We start from the raw sequence: 17,038 nt of genomic DNA, 5'->3' as shown, positions 1-17,038 counted from the left end.
TATTGCCACTGTTATTTGTTCCCCTGTTCACTTCCCATTTGCCTTGTAGCACTTTGGAACACAATTATGTTGTATAAAGCACCTTACAAATGACCAATAAATAAAATAAATAAAAATTAATCAACAGACATGCATCGTCCAAATGAGTGTTCATACCATGTAGTTTACAAACATTGTTCTGTTAGGGTGAGTAGTGTGACAAAAAAGGAGCAGGAAACCTATTTTGCATTGCTTTATCAGAAGAGCTTCATTCATGAATCACTATCACAGACATGTTTCATATATATTATTATTATGTAGTCATTTTTAATTTCAAAGGTATCAGTTGAAAGATACTGTCAGGCGTAATAACATGGGCTTAACTAGATTTACTCGGATGTCAATGTGTCTCAAAGATATGTATGTTTGTAGTACATACATGCAGTTATACCACTAATATCATACATTTAGTTCTATGACAAAGTTATCCGTCTTGGAACAGCTTTAACTAATGAAGTCCGCACTGCTTGGACGATAACAAAGGTGTATATTTACAAATGCACCTTGTGAAAGGAAGACTTATATACTGTGCTGCAGATAATTTGGAATATCTTGAGGCAAACCTGATGGAAAGGCAACTCTTCCTTCAACTCGGATTACTTGTTAGGAAGACTGTCATGACAGATATGAATAGCAAAACTGAATCCTTCTAGTGTCCAATCAACTCTTTGAAAAACACTGGATAATCTGAACAAAAAGGAACGCCTTGCACTTAAGTCACTTGAAAGCAACCATGATTTTCTCATCAAACCAGCCGATAAAGGTGGAGGAATTGTGCTGTGGGGCAAGACTCTCTATGACACAGAAGTCCAAAAGCACCTTGCCAACACAAAGTTCTACAGACAAATCCCAACCAATCCGACAACTAGGCTGCTTACAGAAATAGAAAGCCTAATATGCCACGCATGGCAAGAAGGATGGATTGATGATGACAAAAAACTTTTTCTGATCAATAACAGCCCAATTCTACCGGCCTTCTACCTCTTACCTAAAATCCATAAGAACATGCAAACTCCATCTGGTTGACCAATAGTGGCCAGTATCGGATCTGTCCTCGAGCCCCTGTCCATTTACAACGACCATTTCCTCCAACCATTTATTAACCAGATGCGCTCATATGTCCAAGACACCACATCCACAATCAAGAATCTAAATACATTAAGTGTAGATCAGCATGACTTGCTAGTCACCCTTGACGATGAATCACTCTACACCAGCATCCCACAACGTGAATGCATTGCAGTACTTGCAACATACCTTGACAAGAGAATCACCCTAGAACCTCCCACAGCCTTTCTCCTTGAATGCATCCGCATTGCCCTTGCAGAGAACTACTTTATTTTTCAAGAAACATTCTACCAACAGTGCCATGGAACCAGCATGGGGCCCACTTTTGTGCCGGACATAGCCGATCTTTTTATGGACTCCTTCAAGACTAACTCTGTCTATGATACCACAAACCCATTTAAGAACCAGATTGGCTGCTGGATTTGCTACATAGACGACGTCCTGATGACATGGATAGGTAATGAAACACAACTTCAGGAATTCTTCACCTGGCTGAACCCCCGTGACACATGCATAAAATTTACAATGCAGTATGACAAACAATCAATTCCCTTCGTGTATCTCACAGTCTACAAAACAACCTCTAACACCTTGGCTACCACTCTATATCGCAAACCCACTTCAAAGAATATATTGCTGGTATTCCACAGCTTCCAAGCAGCGCCTTTGAAGGAGAATCTTCCTTTTGGCCAATTTCTTCGCCTAAAACGAAATTGCACTACATGAGAAGATCACAATACCTTCAAGCCAAGACTTATCAAGTAGACTAAAAGCAAGAGGATACCCCAGAAATATTATCCGAAGAGCCCAAAAAAGAGCAAAAAAGAGCAAAAATACAAGTAGAGAATATTGTCTCACTCCGACCCCACGCGAAATATGCAAGGAGAAGATCACCTGAGTCACCACTTTCACTCCTTTAAGCAATTAGATAAAAAAAAAGTATCCTGCCCCACTGGAATGTTCTTCAGACACAATCCTTCAAACCAACAAAGCCTTGGTTCGCATTCAAACGCAGTAGAAATCTCAAAGTTCACCTGGTAAACACCTACATCGAACCAACTCCACTGATTAATCAACAATTGACACTGTGGAATCTACCTCCAGTCACAGGCCACCACAAATGCAGATCCTGTTCCGTATGTTGTCTGACGAAATCGATCGACTTGAACGGCAAAACAGGGACCTTTAACAACTCTACAAACTGTAATAGTAAATGGACAGTCTATGCCATCCAATGCCTGTGCAAACTACTATATGTAGGCAAAAGTAAGCGAGAAATAAGACAACGCATATGCAAGCACAATTCATACATTAACAATGCCATACCAGAACAACCCATGGTGGCACATTTTAAAGAAAAAAACCATAGCCACAGTGATATATTTTGGTTTATTCTACAGACAGCCAGAAATCCATTCAGAGGGGGTAATAGAGACCTATCCCTTCGAAAACTGGAACAACAATGGATTTTTCGCTTAAATTCAGTGAAACAAGGCTTAAATGTCACTATCGAATGGAACCTCCTCTTCAGATAGACCCCCAAAACAACTTAAACAATTGACATTGTAATAGTATGTCACAATACCCCTCAAAATTGACTAGCCTTGCAATACAGAGCCCAAACATGGCACGTCCGAGAGTATGTCTAGAGCACTCTTGCAATAAACATTATTGGTACATCCAAGGAATTTAAAAGGTCAACTTTTACAGTGTGCAATTGATTTATGTTTCTGAAATGTCTATCTGCAACGTCAATGGCATAGTTAGCACATTACATGCTCGAACAAAACCACTGTAATGTCTAATTGATTGATGTTTCTGTAATATCTATCTGCAATGTCAGTACCATAGCAAGCACATTACGCATGCTTAAACTTGATAACATGTCTGAAGAAACCACTTTTGGCAAGGACATTCTCTATGGCAACACCAAATGTCTATTGATGACAGAGATAAAGTTGATTACAACTGTGTGCTTGAACAACGTTGTTTCCTATGGTACACAATCTGTTTTTGTTAAATAGCTTTTCTGAAATATCATAATGCAAATGTTTTGCAAAGTCGGTGCCACTTCTGAGATCTGCTACAACCCTGTATAGACAATTTGCATGCCCAGACTCCTTGTCACTCATGGACAGTGTTAGCCACCCCCGCGTAATAAAGTTTGATATTTTTTCAACCTGCGCTCGCCCTCTATTGCGCACGCGTGTTACCTGGCTCACTGACTACTGACAAACACAGCTACAGCTTGGCAGAGACCTATGCATCCCCTTTTGCTCTGCAGCTACAATCGTGCGGCATAACAGCCTCATTTTGGGTTATTAGGTGTGGCGTTGCCCCGTGAGGGGATACGCACGCGGCGGCGTGACGTTGCACGTCGCCGCGTGCGCCTTAAATAAACGGGGCGTTCCCGGCCGCGTCAGAGCGACCGGGGAGCCCGAAACACACAGACGCGTCCGTGTGGAGTCTGTGGGTGGAGGGGCTCGCGGGCACGCATTGGGGGCACCCAGAGACCCCCAACAGTGGCGACGATGGTGGGATGCCCGGGCCCGGCGGTGAGCGCGATCCCGGACAATTTTTCTTCTACGAGTGAAACATCCGCGGATGTTTCGCATCACGCTGAGGCCGCGGACCACACGCGGCTGGCGGCCATCTTGCGCACGAGGTGGAGGATCTTCCGAAAGCTCCGGTTTGGAGCAGGAAGGCCATCCAAGCCTAATTTTTGGATTTACTGACTGCGGGCAGTACAACCCGCAGGCCCATGCCAGAATTTTGATGTTTTGGCTATTTTTCAGACGGTGACGTCGTGCTGTAGCTGGAAGATGGACTGAGGTGGCTGGGCCTCCTCAGCCCATTCCTTTTCAAAGCTCAATTTTTGGGAACATTTATCCACGGATCCTCTTCAGGACCCTCTTCAACCCCCTCATCATCATCACGTGGGGGATGACGCTCCCGCTTCTGCGGCCCACGTGGACACAAGGCGCCTCGAGGTACTCTCCTTTAACCCTTTCATCATCACGTGGGTGGTGGCAGTGTGGGGAGAAGTGCAAGTTGCGGCCCTCAGGATTGGGACGAGGGTGCCTGTGCGCTTGCGCCTGTGAGTGATCCCGGCGCCCTGGAGGGTGCGACTGCCACGGCCTCGGAAGATTCGCAGGATGAAGGCCTAGCAGACCTGTTTCAGCAGGACCCCCCACAGCTAACCCCGCGTCCTACGACGTCTGGACTGCCTGCGCGCCCGGTTGGTGCCGCTCCCCCTCCGATTCAACCAACACCCCTGGCCATGGCCCAAGCCAGGGCGCAAGCGGCCCTACAGCCTATTCCGGAGTTTGATGCTACGGGCCCCCCATCCAGCCTGGGGCCCCGATGGAGGAGATGGATCGGACGGCTAGACATGTACTTTCGGGCCGCCCAGGTCACGGACGATGACAGCAAGGTGGCCACGATGCTGTATTCCGCAGGAGCGACCGTGCAGGAGATCTTTGAATCATTAACTCCAACGGATAACTCCTATGATCAAGCCAAAGCCGCCCTCCTCGCGCATTTCATCCCCCTTGCCAACGTGGACTTCGAAAGGTTCGTCATGCTGTCGGCCAAACAGAAGGAGGATGAGACGCTTGACACCTTCTATGGCCGCCTGCGCCGCCTGTCACAAGGGTGTGCGTGGGGGGATGCGGAGGACATGATAAGGACCATGCTGATCCAGGCATGCTCCTCTGGCAAGCTGAGGCGACAAGTCCTAAGAGAGCCCGGACTCACTCTGCCCAGAATCCTGGAGCTCGGGAGGTGCCATGAGGTGGCGGAGGCTCGTGCCAACAAGATGGAGGCCGGATCCCGCGCGGCGAGACCAGAGGAGGTGTGCGCTGTCTGGCGGGGCGGCAGAGGGGTGCGAAAACCCGGTGTACCTCCCAGAGACAGAGCGGGGAAGCCGGTGGAGTCGTGCCAGAAGTGCGGCTATGACCTCCCCCACTCATCGGAGTGCATGGCAAAAGGAAAGATCTGTGGACGCTGTGGGGTGCCTGACCACTTCTCGAGGGTGTGCAGGGCGACCCTGCCTGTACTTATTCCAAGAGGACAGCCTCGTCTATGGGCCCCGCGGCAATACCGCCCGCCGAATGTAGCTCAAGTGGAACAAGCGGAACCCGAGGAGGCGCTGGCGGAAGAAGTGGAGGAGGAGGATGAGGAGAACATCTTCTTCGTCTCCAGCATGGAGGTCCTCAAGGGGAGGAGCAGGAGACAGCCGAGATGTGTCGTAGAGGTAAACTGCTCGCCGGTCCCGGTGTTAGTCGACACGGGGGCCTCTGTCAATGTAATGGCGAGAGGACACTATGCTGCGCTCAACCCACCCCCGAGGCTGGCGACGCCAAGAGCCGCATCTTCGCATTTGGTGGGCGTGAGCCCCTGCCACTTGACGGGGCGTTTGTCGCCAAGGTGGAACATGACGGGTCGAAGATCAGGGCCCGTTTCTATGTGACTCCGGTGAGCAGCAACACCCTGCTTAGCTGTGCGGCAGCGGAGGCCCTTGGCATAGTCAGCTTCGCCTATTCAGTATACTTGGAGGACATCAACGACCTGCTGGACAAGTATGCTGACATCTTCAAAGGGATTGGGAGGATGAGCGGTGACCCCGTGAGGCTCCACATTGACGAGTCGGTACAGCCCATAGCCCTGAAGCACAGGCGGATCCCATTCCATCTAAGGGACCAGGTGGACAGGGAACTCGATAACCTGGTGAACTTGGACGTAATTGAAAAGGTGGAGGGCCCCACACCATGGGTATCCCCCATCGTAGTGGCGAGGAAACCTAAACAACCGGACTCCGTCCGAATCTGTGTGGACATGCGGCTGCCCAATAAGGCCATCAGAAGAGAACGACACCTGACCCCGACGATCGATGACATCATTGCTGAAGTGCAAGGGGCCCGGTTTTTCTCGAAGTTGGACTTACGAGCTGGGTATCACCAAGTTGTTCTCCACCCGGAGTCCCGTTACATCACGACTTTTACCACCCACAGGGGACTCTATAGATATAAGCGGCTGAGCTTCGGAGTGTCGTCTGCAGCCGAGGTGTTTCAGAACCTAATCCGTGGCGCTCTCGCAGACCTGGAGGGCGTCCTAAACATTAGCGACGACATTCTGGTCTTTGCTAGGACTGAACCTGACCATTTGAAACGCCTAGCCAAGACCCTCGAAAGGCTGCAGTCGCTGGGGCTCACCCTCCACAAGGACAAGTGTGAGTTCCTCCGCCCGACCATTGAGTTCTTTGGTTTCATCTTCAAGGAGGGCGGGGTATCTCCTGACCCCAAGAAGGTCCAAGACATCAAGACGGCACGCCCCCCTGAGTCGGCATCAGAGGTGCGGAGCTTCCTGGGAATGGTGACGTACTGTGGGCGCTTCATCAAGAATCTCGCCTCGAGGTCGGAACCTCTGAGGGCCCTGACGAAAAAGGATACCATCTGGCAGTGGGGCCCATTAGAACAGTCGGCATTCGAGGACATCAAGGGTGCCCTGACAGCAGATGACACAGTGGCTTTCTTTGACCCCGCCCTGGAGTCAGAGATTGTCGTGGACGCCAGCCCGTTTGGCCTCGGGGCGGTACTCACCCAGGTGGGCAAAGATGGGGGAATGAGGCCCGTGGCATACGCGAGCAAGGCCCTCTCCGAGACCGAACAGAAATACTCACAGATTGAACGGGAAGCCCTGGCGGTTCTGTGGGGCTGTCGGCACTTTCGGCTCTATGTGCTGGGGAGACCCGTGACAGTGGTAACAGACCATAAACCACTGATTCCGATTATGGCCGGATCCTCTTCCAAACCACCAGCCAGGATCGAGCGATGGATGCTGGCCCTCCTGGAATACGGCGTCACCCTAATCTACCGGCGGGGGGCCAACAATGCGGCGGACTACCTGTCCAGGCATCCGGTGGGCAGGGGCGGACCCGCACAAGAGTCGTGTGCGGAGGAAGCCGATGATCACGTCAGCATGGTGGTCGAGAGCGCCACCCCCAATGCAATGCCGCTACCCGAGCTGGAGAGTGCTGCGGCCAACGACGAATGCTTCCGCATCCTGAGGAGCTCGATGCAGTCGGGGTCCTGGAAGGCCGTGCTGGAGTTGGTGGCAGGGCGCACTCAAGAGGCTAAAGTGACCCTCGAGCAACTTTGGAAGGTGAAGGACGAACTGTCCTTCACGGAGTCGGGCCTGCTGCTGCGGGGCGATCGCCTGGTGGTGCCGGGCTCCAAGGTCCACGAAGTAATCAACCTGGCACACCAGGGACACCAAGGGGCCGCCAAAACGAAGGCGAGACTGAGGCTGAAGGTGTGGTTTCCCGAGCTGGAAAGGAAAGTGGACGACTTTGTAGCGGCCTGTGTATGGTGCCAGGCGGCCTCCCCAGTACAGCGGGAGCCTGAAATTGAAGTAATGCCACGGGGGACTCGCCCGTGGGAGGTCGTACATGCGGACTTCGGATCCACGGCCGTGGGTACTCACTTCCTAGCCATCGTCGATGAATACTCGCGATACCCGGAGGTGGAATTCGTCGAGTCGGTGGCATTTGAGCACGTGGTCGGCGCTGTGGAGAAAATCTTTGCCACCCATGGGTTTCCCGTGACCCTGTGCTCGGATAATGGGTCCCCATTCCAGAGCGCGAGGTTCTCGGAGTTTCTCGAGAGCTGTGGAGTGGCCCACCGGAAGGTGTCCCCGCTGTGGCCCCGCGCGAACGGGGATGCCGAGAGGCTGATGAGGACATTAAACAAAACGTTCCGGATAGCCCAGGGACAAGGCCAGCCTCTCCAGCGGGCGCTATACCAGTTTCTAAGAGTGTACCGCACCACCCCACACGCCTCGACTGGGGTAGCCCTGGCTGAAGCACTATTCCGAAGATGCCCCCGAGGTCTCCTCCCGGAGGTACAGGAAAAGGTACCCGGCGTAATAGATGACCAACGGGTGGAAGCGGAGCGACAGGCAAGGACACATCAAGAGAACATACGGCGGGGTCTTCGTCCGCAGCGGCTGGAACCGGGCGACGAAGTGCTGATCAGGAATCGGCATCCCCACGGAAAGCTCTCGCTCCCATATGAACCCGAGCCGCTGGACGTAGTGGCAGTAAAGGGATCGATGGTAACGGCCTCGGACGGGAAGTCGGCCGTCACTCGGAATGTGAGTTTCTTTAAGAAACTGGGGGACTCTCGAACTGAACTCCCGCCTGACCCGGATGAGACTGTCCTCCCGGATGAAGATACCCCCCGGGGGGAACTCGTGGGGTCACCAGAACGAGGCACTGGAGCAGCGGGGAGTCCGGCGGCTGAGGTAGGTGGGAGGTACCCCCAGAGGGCTGGGCGAGGGAGACCTGCCTACCTCGGAGAATACGTGCTGGGGCCGATTGACTGTGTTCCGGAGTGAAGGGGACCTGGGAGGCTGATAATAAAAGGGGGCATGGGCCTTGTAAGTTCGCAAGTGACATTGTGTGCAGTGCTATGTTTTGACGTGTCTGTTTGTTATTGTTCCTCCCGGAAAAAGGAGGAGTGTGGCGTTGCCCCGTGAGGGGATACGCACGCGGCGGCGTGACGTTGCACGTCGCCGCGTGCGCCTTAAATAAACGGGGCGTTCCCGGCCGCGTCAGAGCGACCGGGGAGCCCGAAACACACAGACGCGTCCGTGTGGAGTCTGTGGGTGGAGGGGCTCGCGGGCACGCATTGGGGGCACCCAGAGACCCCCAACATTAGGTAAGATGTAATTACAGACCGGCACCTTGAGCCATACATACGAGCACAGTCGCCACTCGTATTTCCAACTGCCAGACATGCGCACTGACTCCATGATCTCTGAACTAGCTGGTTTATGGCTGTGCCTGCATCTCCACCCGCATTTTTACACGGTCCAGCAAAACCTCAACAGAAATGAGTTAAATGTTTTTACAAAGAGACACGGACAATGATTCTTTATGTCTAGCACTTGGTAATTGGTTTCATTCACCGTCCAGCAGAGCCCTCAAAGGTAATTAGTTACACAGTATTTTCTCATCAGATACGTGCTATGATTTTCATATCTACCACTCTTAATCGCACCTCTGCACTCACCGGCAGAATCCTCACCATTAATCATCTATATTTGATTCTCGTATTTCCTCACATCAGATACGGGAAATTAATCTTTTTCTAAGACTGATGTCTACAAACTTGACAACTGGTATCAACCAGAGTCATCAGTCTTACCTCACTGTACCATTCACATTGGCACATCCAAAATGAAACTGTGGCATCTAGTTTCAAGCGTATGTCCAATCCACTTTCACCTCGAGCACCAACAGTTGTTTTATATCGGTAATTTTGACCCCATGAGCCACGTCTAAGACATGCAATTTTTACTATCTAGACGCTCCTGGAACTTCACAACATCGTAACATTTCCAGCCACCTCCAGTGGACCTGGTGAAAGAATTGCGCCAGGTATGTTCGTAATTACTACCCTATAGTTTTTGAGAAGTAACCATTGGACAACCAGGTACCCCTCCTTTTTTAAAGGTGTCCTGTATACAAGGAACAATCCTATCTCTGCCAATATTAATAACAGGCTGTTTCCATTCATTTGGGGTCTACTTACGACATTACAAAGGTAGGCCTTTGTTCTGCAGCTATTTCACACTTATCCTTACTGTGCGGTCACCGATCCCTGACACACATTATGTCATCTGTCTCCCCAGATTTTGACATCGCTTGGTCCTCCAGCGACCACGTCCTGCTGACAGTTCGGACCCTTCTGCACATCTGCTACTTTCTAGCACCTTCTGAAGGCCACTAACATCCCGAACCAGAAACACCAACCTGTTTATGTGTCGACAATAACAGCATACTACCAATGCAAAGTAGTATAGGAATCTGCACAAATATGTATGTTACTAACCCTCACTTTAAGGTGGAGTGGAAATACTTGACTTTGTAGCCCCCTTGGGCATATATGTGTTTTTAAGGTCTAATCTTGTATACGTAGACCTACAATTTTTAGATGTGTGTCCAATCTTTTAATTAAAATAAATGGACTCCTTGAACTCCCTAGCCTTGTCTGGGACCCACCCCCCCAGCTAGTATTTGGTAAACCTAGCCTGCTGCTTTTCATGCCTACCTCCAATGCATGGTTGAACAAGGGTAGCTGTTGATTCTGCCTCTCTCTTTCTATATGTAACTCACCTTCTTGAGTCAAGACCCCTTAAACAAAAAAGAAGGTACCTCCCCTTGCCCTATCTATTTTCTGTCTTCTATCCCTTGGGACTGCAAAAGACTTGTTGTGCCCCTAGAAAACAGACTCCAGTTCCTACAGTTGGCCCATGAGATACCTTTGGCTGGTCATTTGAGTTTCAAAAAGACCAAGGGAAGGCTCTCTTTATACTTCTACTGCCCTAAAATGGGTTCAGAAGTTGACAAATTCTGTAGGAGCTGTCACACTTGCCGAACCTCTGGTAAGAGTGGAGCCAAGAATGTGGCACCCTTGGTGCCTCACCCAGTGGTGGGAGTTCCTTTTGAGAGGGTGGGCATCGACAATGTTGGTCCCCTTGACTCTCCCACATCTTCAGGAAACAAGTTTATCTTGGTTGTAGTAGACCATGCTACTAAGTATCCTGAAGCAATACCTATGAGGACTGTTATGGCTCAGGCTGTGGCTAGGGCTCTACTTGGTATTTCTACCAGAGTAGGGTTTCCTAAGGAAGTGATATCTGACAGGGGATCAATTTTGATGTCCCACTACATGCAAGCCATGTGGAAAAACTGTGGTGTCACTTACAAGTTCTCTACAGCCTACCATCCACAAACAAATGGACTGGTAGAGAGGTTTAATCGTACTATGAAGAGCACGATAGGTGCTTTAGAAGAACCCCTTAAAAGAAAGTGGGACCTTCTACTGCCATGCCTTCTCTTAGCTTATAGAGAGTTGGATACAGTCCCTTTGAACTTTTTTATGGCCATCAGAGGTCCTTTGGCCCTGATTAAGGAGGGGTTGGAGAGTGCTCCTTACCCCAAGCCAGTCAGAGTGACTGACTATGTGATAGGTCTCCGGAGGAGAATGTCACACATGATGGCAGAAGCTAGTGATAACTTGAAAGCAGGTCAGGCTCTGGTCAAACATTGGCATGGCCAGAAGGCCAACATGGTTGAGTTCGCTCAAGACCAGCTTGTTCTAGTTATGGTGCCAACAAGGCAGAGGGCCTTGCAGAACAAATGGATAGGATCCTTCAAGTTTGTGGTCAGGCTTGGAGAGATGAACTATCTGGTGGATTTAGGCAGACCTAAGGAGGCTCACAGAGTCTTTCACACCAACCGTTTGAAGGCATATGTCTCAAGACCAGAAGTGGGAGCTTTTCTTCTAGCTTCAGCTCAAGAGGAGGAGGAGAGTGAACCTCTACCTGACCTACTCAGAGGCCAACCTTTGAATGAGAACATAGAAGGAGTTAATCTCTCTTCAAATCTGACATCTGAACAAGAAGAGCAGTACAAGTTTCTGTTAAATCAGTTTGCCTCCCTGTTTTCACTCTTACCAGGCTGGACCCCTTGGGGCCAGCATGATAGTCTCACTGGTGACTGTTTACCTGTGGAAAATAGATGTTGCAGAATGTCAGAACATGGAAAACCCCACATAAAGGAAAAAGTCAACAAGATGCTTGATCTGGGGTTTATAGAGCCATCGACACGCCCATGGTCTAGTCCAGTTGTTCTAGTAGCAAAGGCAGGATCCAAGGAGTTGAGTTGCTGTGTGGACTATAGAGCACTAAATGCAGTCACTAAGACTGATGCCCATCCTTTACCCAAGACAGATGAACTGGTGGATAAACATTGTGCAGCCAATTACCTCAGTACAGTTGATCTGACATCAGGCTATTGGCAAATAGCCCTGACAGACCATGCCAAGAAGAAAAATTCATTTTCAACCCCAGCAGGCCTCTACCAGTTTAAGGTAATGCCTTTTGTATTAAAGAATGCACCTGCTACATTCCAAAGGATGGTCAATCAAGTTCTGAATGGGATGAAGGACGTCGGCATGACATACTTGGATGATATTGCAGTGTTCATCCCTACTTGGAAAGAACATGTTGATCACTTAGGATATGTTTTTCAGGCTCTTGAGCAGGCCCATCTGGCCATAAAGGCAAGCAAATGTCAAATTGGTCAGAGCAAAGTGGTCTACCCTGGTCATGAGGTAGGAGGAGGCGAAATAAGGCCATTACCTAGTAAAGTACAAGCTGTACAAAACTGGGCCACCCGTACTATTCAAACCCAAGTGAGAGCCTTTCTAGGTCTCACTGGGTACTACATGAATTTCATTGGGAACTATGGGACCATAGCTTTTCCTTTGAATGTAATCTCCTCTCCAAAATTCCCTAAAAAGGTTAAATGGAATGAGGGGTGCACTCAAGCCTTTGAAAACCTGAAGAAAGCCCTTTGTCAAGCTCCAGTCCTAAGAGCTCCTGATTATCACCAATCCTTCATGGTGCAGACAGATGCATCCAATACAGGTATAGGTGCAGTCCTTAGTCAACTGGATGAGAAAGGTAGGAAGCACCCCATTTGCTTCATCAGCAGGGAGCTGAAGGAACCAGAAACAAGGTGGGCAACCATAGAGTGTGAATGCTTTGCTAGTGTGTGGTCTCTGAAGAAGTTTAGACCATACTTGTATGGATCTACTTTTGTGATTCAGACACACCACCAGCCCTTGAGATGGTTATTGCAAATAAAAGGGGAAAACCCAAAACTACTAAGATGGTCAATCTGTCTGCACAGGTCAGGATGTCACCACCAAAATGCTGATGGTCTCTCTAGGATGTTTATAACCGACCAGATTGAAGGGATTCATCCAGGAGTGGATTAAATCCTCCTGTCCCTTAGTCTGTGGGGACGAGTTTTAGGGAGAATTCTCCAGAATTGCTAATTTCCCTTACCTACTGAGTCCCTCAACAGCTTTGCTGTGTTTTCTAGGATTTATTTTGTTCACCTGGTAAGAGTGTGAGCCTTTGTTTCTCCCACTCTGACATGTGTTTTGCTCTGTGTTTTACATTTTTGTGTTCATAGAGTGTGGAGCCTCACCTACTCCATAGGCATCATCTTTTCACTGTGTGTCACCCAGCACCTTTAGTGCAGTGACACAAGGTTGTCTTTTTCAGACTTCCCACTTTAAATTCCATTTTCTGGGAATGACTGCTGTCTCCCAGGGCATTTAAAGGTGCCATTGACTTTATAAGTCTTTTTAAATTCACAGACCCAGTACAAACTATCTTCCATAGAGTACTGGAAAGGGTTTATAGTTATCCCTTTTTGTCTGTCTCTCATGGAACATTATGTCGTTCCTCTTTATTTAAGATTTGATGGTGGCAGTGGTATCTACCATTTATTTCCTACCGCGGACTATGAAAATAGTCTTGGTAATGTTTTAGGCTATGTTAGTAGCCTCGAACTTTAATCCACTGGACCCCTTTTAATGTTATTTGGTTCCAGCTGGGTTTATTCACCATTTCTTTTTGTAAAAGCCTTTCTCGTGTTTTACTCCATGCACCAAACCAGGTTTGGTTCCTTTGTTAGCCGTGCTTTGGCGGGATTCTACACAGAAGCCTTCCTTAGGCGCCTGAGAGTCTAGGTAGACAAGATGTGAGGGAGGGGTTTTAGGCCCCCTGCACAGGGTCTCCTTGGAGACCCAAGTTACATTCTTGTTTGATTGGCTAGGTGACTGTCCTGCCAGGACAGCCACCATGCTGTGTGATTGACAGCCAGGCTGTGTGAATGGGGAAAACTGCATAAAAAGCAGGTCTCTGGGACTTGGAAGGCAGAGTCACTACTGGATTGAAAGAACAGAAGAGAAGCTGAAGAAAGAGGACTACTGCAACTATTGAACCTCCCGGTGAAGCCCTGCTCTAGGTCTGAATCTCCTAAACTTCCACGACAGAGAAGATCTGCAAGGAATCTTCTTCCCTTGAGCTGGTGGGACTAACTAGTTCACGAAACACCAAGCAAGGCCTCCCTCCCCTGGTCGAATTTGCTGTGTATACCTGCAGTGAACCGGATAGCCAGGAGGACCGGACCCTGTTTGGGTTTTAAGGAGAGCACCTTTTATTCGTCGCTTTGCGCTGCTGCTGGTTTCTTCCCTGGGCAGTGCAGGACCCTCCAGTCTTCCTCCTTCTTGTCAGTCCGACAGTCGCTTCAGGAACTGTGAGCCTGCAGGACCTCCCAGGAACTTCTGCCTCAGCTACAGCATTCTTCTTCTACTAAGGTACTGTTCAAATGCGTTCCGTCTGACCGCAGTGAAAGTGTTTGAAATATTTCGCTAATCCAAAGGCTTGTCCTTCTCTACTCTTTTAAGCAATTTTTCTTCCGACCAACTTCTTTTCAAACTCTTGGCAAAGACTTAACCGCAAACTACTCTGAACTGTGTGATCCTCTGCAAAGACTCTGAACCATCAACATTGGCCCATGCCTATTGATTTGAATCCTAGTTGTAGTAAGCCTTTTCTAGATTGCCCTGCCTACCTACATGTTGGTGCAGCTTGATTTTGAGTAATCTTGTCTTTCCCTCCCTTTTTAAATTGCTGGAGTGCCATTTTGCTCACACTTCATTTTGAGCTTAACTTGTCCAGATTTCATTGGGTGGTGTATAGTGTATTAAGATTGTGATTATCTGCTGATTTATATTAGTGAACTGTTTTACAAATGATGGTGTAAATAAATGTATGTTCTTTTACTCAGAAACCTTGAGTCAGTGTTTGTTTGAACCATAGCAATTGCTGTCTTTTGTGCAACGTCTGATACTGCTCACTTTACTCTTGAGATAAGTCTGGCTGTTCAGCCATCACTACCACTTTACTGTGTAGTAGAGGCTTGTACCAAAGGTGAATTTGTACTTGCACTTGTAGTCTTAATTGTGTGTGGTGTTCCCAAACGGTATTGCATATGATTCTGCCTAACCGGTGCAAATCCATCTGCATTTTACAATAATCCCATGTAAAACTGAGTGACACTACAGTTGGTGTGTCTTTGAAGTGTCTGTGGAGAGTCAAAAGGGAGATCTGTGGCAACGGAATAGAAACTGCAGGACCTACATGCGAGATCATAGTGTCACCTGATCTAGCTTTACGTGGTCTGACATTATATAATATGGCATAATATGGCATAATAAGGCAAACAATCTGCAGAAATAATGCTTTGCGTGGATGGGAGCAAATTAATGTGACATGATATGTGACAACTATTGTCCCCCTTTAGTGGGTGTTTTGTTGAGCAATATTTGGCAACAATAACCACCTTAGAATCATTCTACCTTCTGCACTAACAGACAACACATGTCCACACACAAATCTAGCACTGAAACAACAGAGGTTATACAATGGAACTTACAACACCTGAAGGTACGTGTCTACACTAAATTTCCGTATACACCACATCAACTAACCACAGACAGACCAAAACAGCTCTCCACATGTCTTAAACACCACTCAGACACATTCCAAAGACAATCACACAAACAATTTTCAATAGCTAGCAGGAGCGTACATTAGCCACTGCTCTTGACAACTTCCAGAAAATCTCTAATTTACCACAGAAAACCCTTTATTTTCAGATCTGCAGATATCTATATTGCAAAAAAACAACCTTGCCTTGCTTCCCCCACTTCAGTGTTAGTCTCCTACCTCACCTCTTACAGATCATGAAAATCTGAACCCATGACAACAGCAGTCATTTGATGTAAGACTACATAACAACATGAAAGGGCATATTAAAGAGTTTCACTCATGTGCCTGTTACGGCAGTACACTGGAAGGACCAATCAATTTGGTGTTTGGCAGAAACCGTGGAGGAAATACATCTGGTTTCTGCCGCAGTCGGACCCCTAGACTAGAATCCCTGGGGCACTGATTGGTTGGTGAGACTGTATATATGCCAGTCAAATCAAGTATTATGGGACGAAGGGAGAGACAGTACCACAATAATGCAATTCTAGGTGATAGCTTCAGGGGACAACATTTTGTCTCTAAAATCTTGAAATCTGCCCCATTGCATGGATTACATTATTTGCTTATGGTCACACACTTTGGTTAAGCAGTGACACCCGGAGTGGAAATCTCTCTGCAAATTCGGCACTTGACCACATACGTCCTGAACTTTCCTTGGTACAAATATTTAAATTTTGGCTTTCAAGAACTACAATAATACTGTCTTATAATGATCACTTGCTAAATAAACACATCATAGAATAAATCAATGTTACAATAAGAAACATGTGAAGCCAAAAGAATATCATTGTGGCTGCATTTTCAAATTCAGAATCGAAATAAAAAGAGCAGGCAAAATATTGCAAGTCGAAATATTTCCCGTTGTACACCGCTGTACATGTAGCACTTTAAGACACACACTAAAATAAATTGTGCAGTAATGTATCTTTGGTATAGATATTGCTTGCTGTTATTCATAATGTTGGACTTTCCACATAAAAGAAAACCTTGTGTGCATATCAACCTAGCAGTCATCAGTGATATAATAGGGGCGTTATTGTGTTTTGCAATCTAATAGTCTTGGTAGCATACACAGATTTGGTAGGTAAGTAGGGTGGGATGGTGTTTTTGTGTACTTGTGAGGTCAGTGTTAAGGTGGTTTTCATCATCTACATTTTGTCTGCCCATGACAGCCATGGAGGTCAGTAGGTCCCTTTAGCAAGGGTCTAAAGCGAGAAGAGAGTGGCTGCATCCATGAAATGAAACTGCTGCATTGCTGGAAACAAACCACAAGAGTGAAACCTTGATTGCCCACACGCTAGCAGGCGGAAGGGCTGTGCCACTTTCCCCGAGCTGTGGCACAGCCCCCCTGACCAGGCAGCAGACTGCTCTGAAATGGCCCCTTTGTCTACACTGCCGAGCCCTGTGTGGGTGCAAGCTGCTCCCCATGCCCCCACAATCGGTACGCTACTGG

The sequence above is a fragment of the Ambystoma mexicanum genome, chromosome 1p (genome assembly GCF_040938575.1).
Source record: "Ambystoma mexicanum isolate Mex_15411 chromosome 1p, UKY_AmexF1_1, whole genome shotgun sequence".
Lineage (NCBI taxonomy): Eukaryota > Metazoa > Chordata > Amphibia > Caudata > Ambystomatidae > Ambystoma > Ambystoma mexicanum.
The sequence above is the reverse complement of the archived record's forward strand: the minus strand, read 5'-3'. Positions refer to the sequence as shown.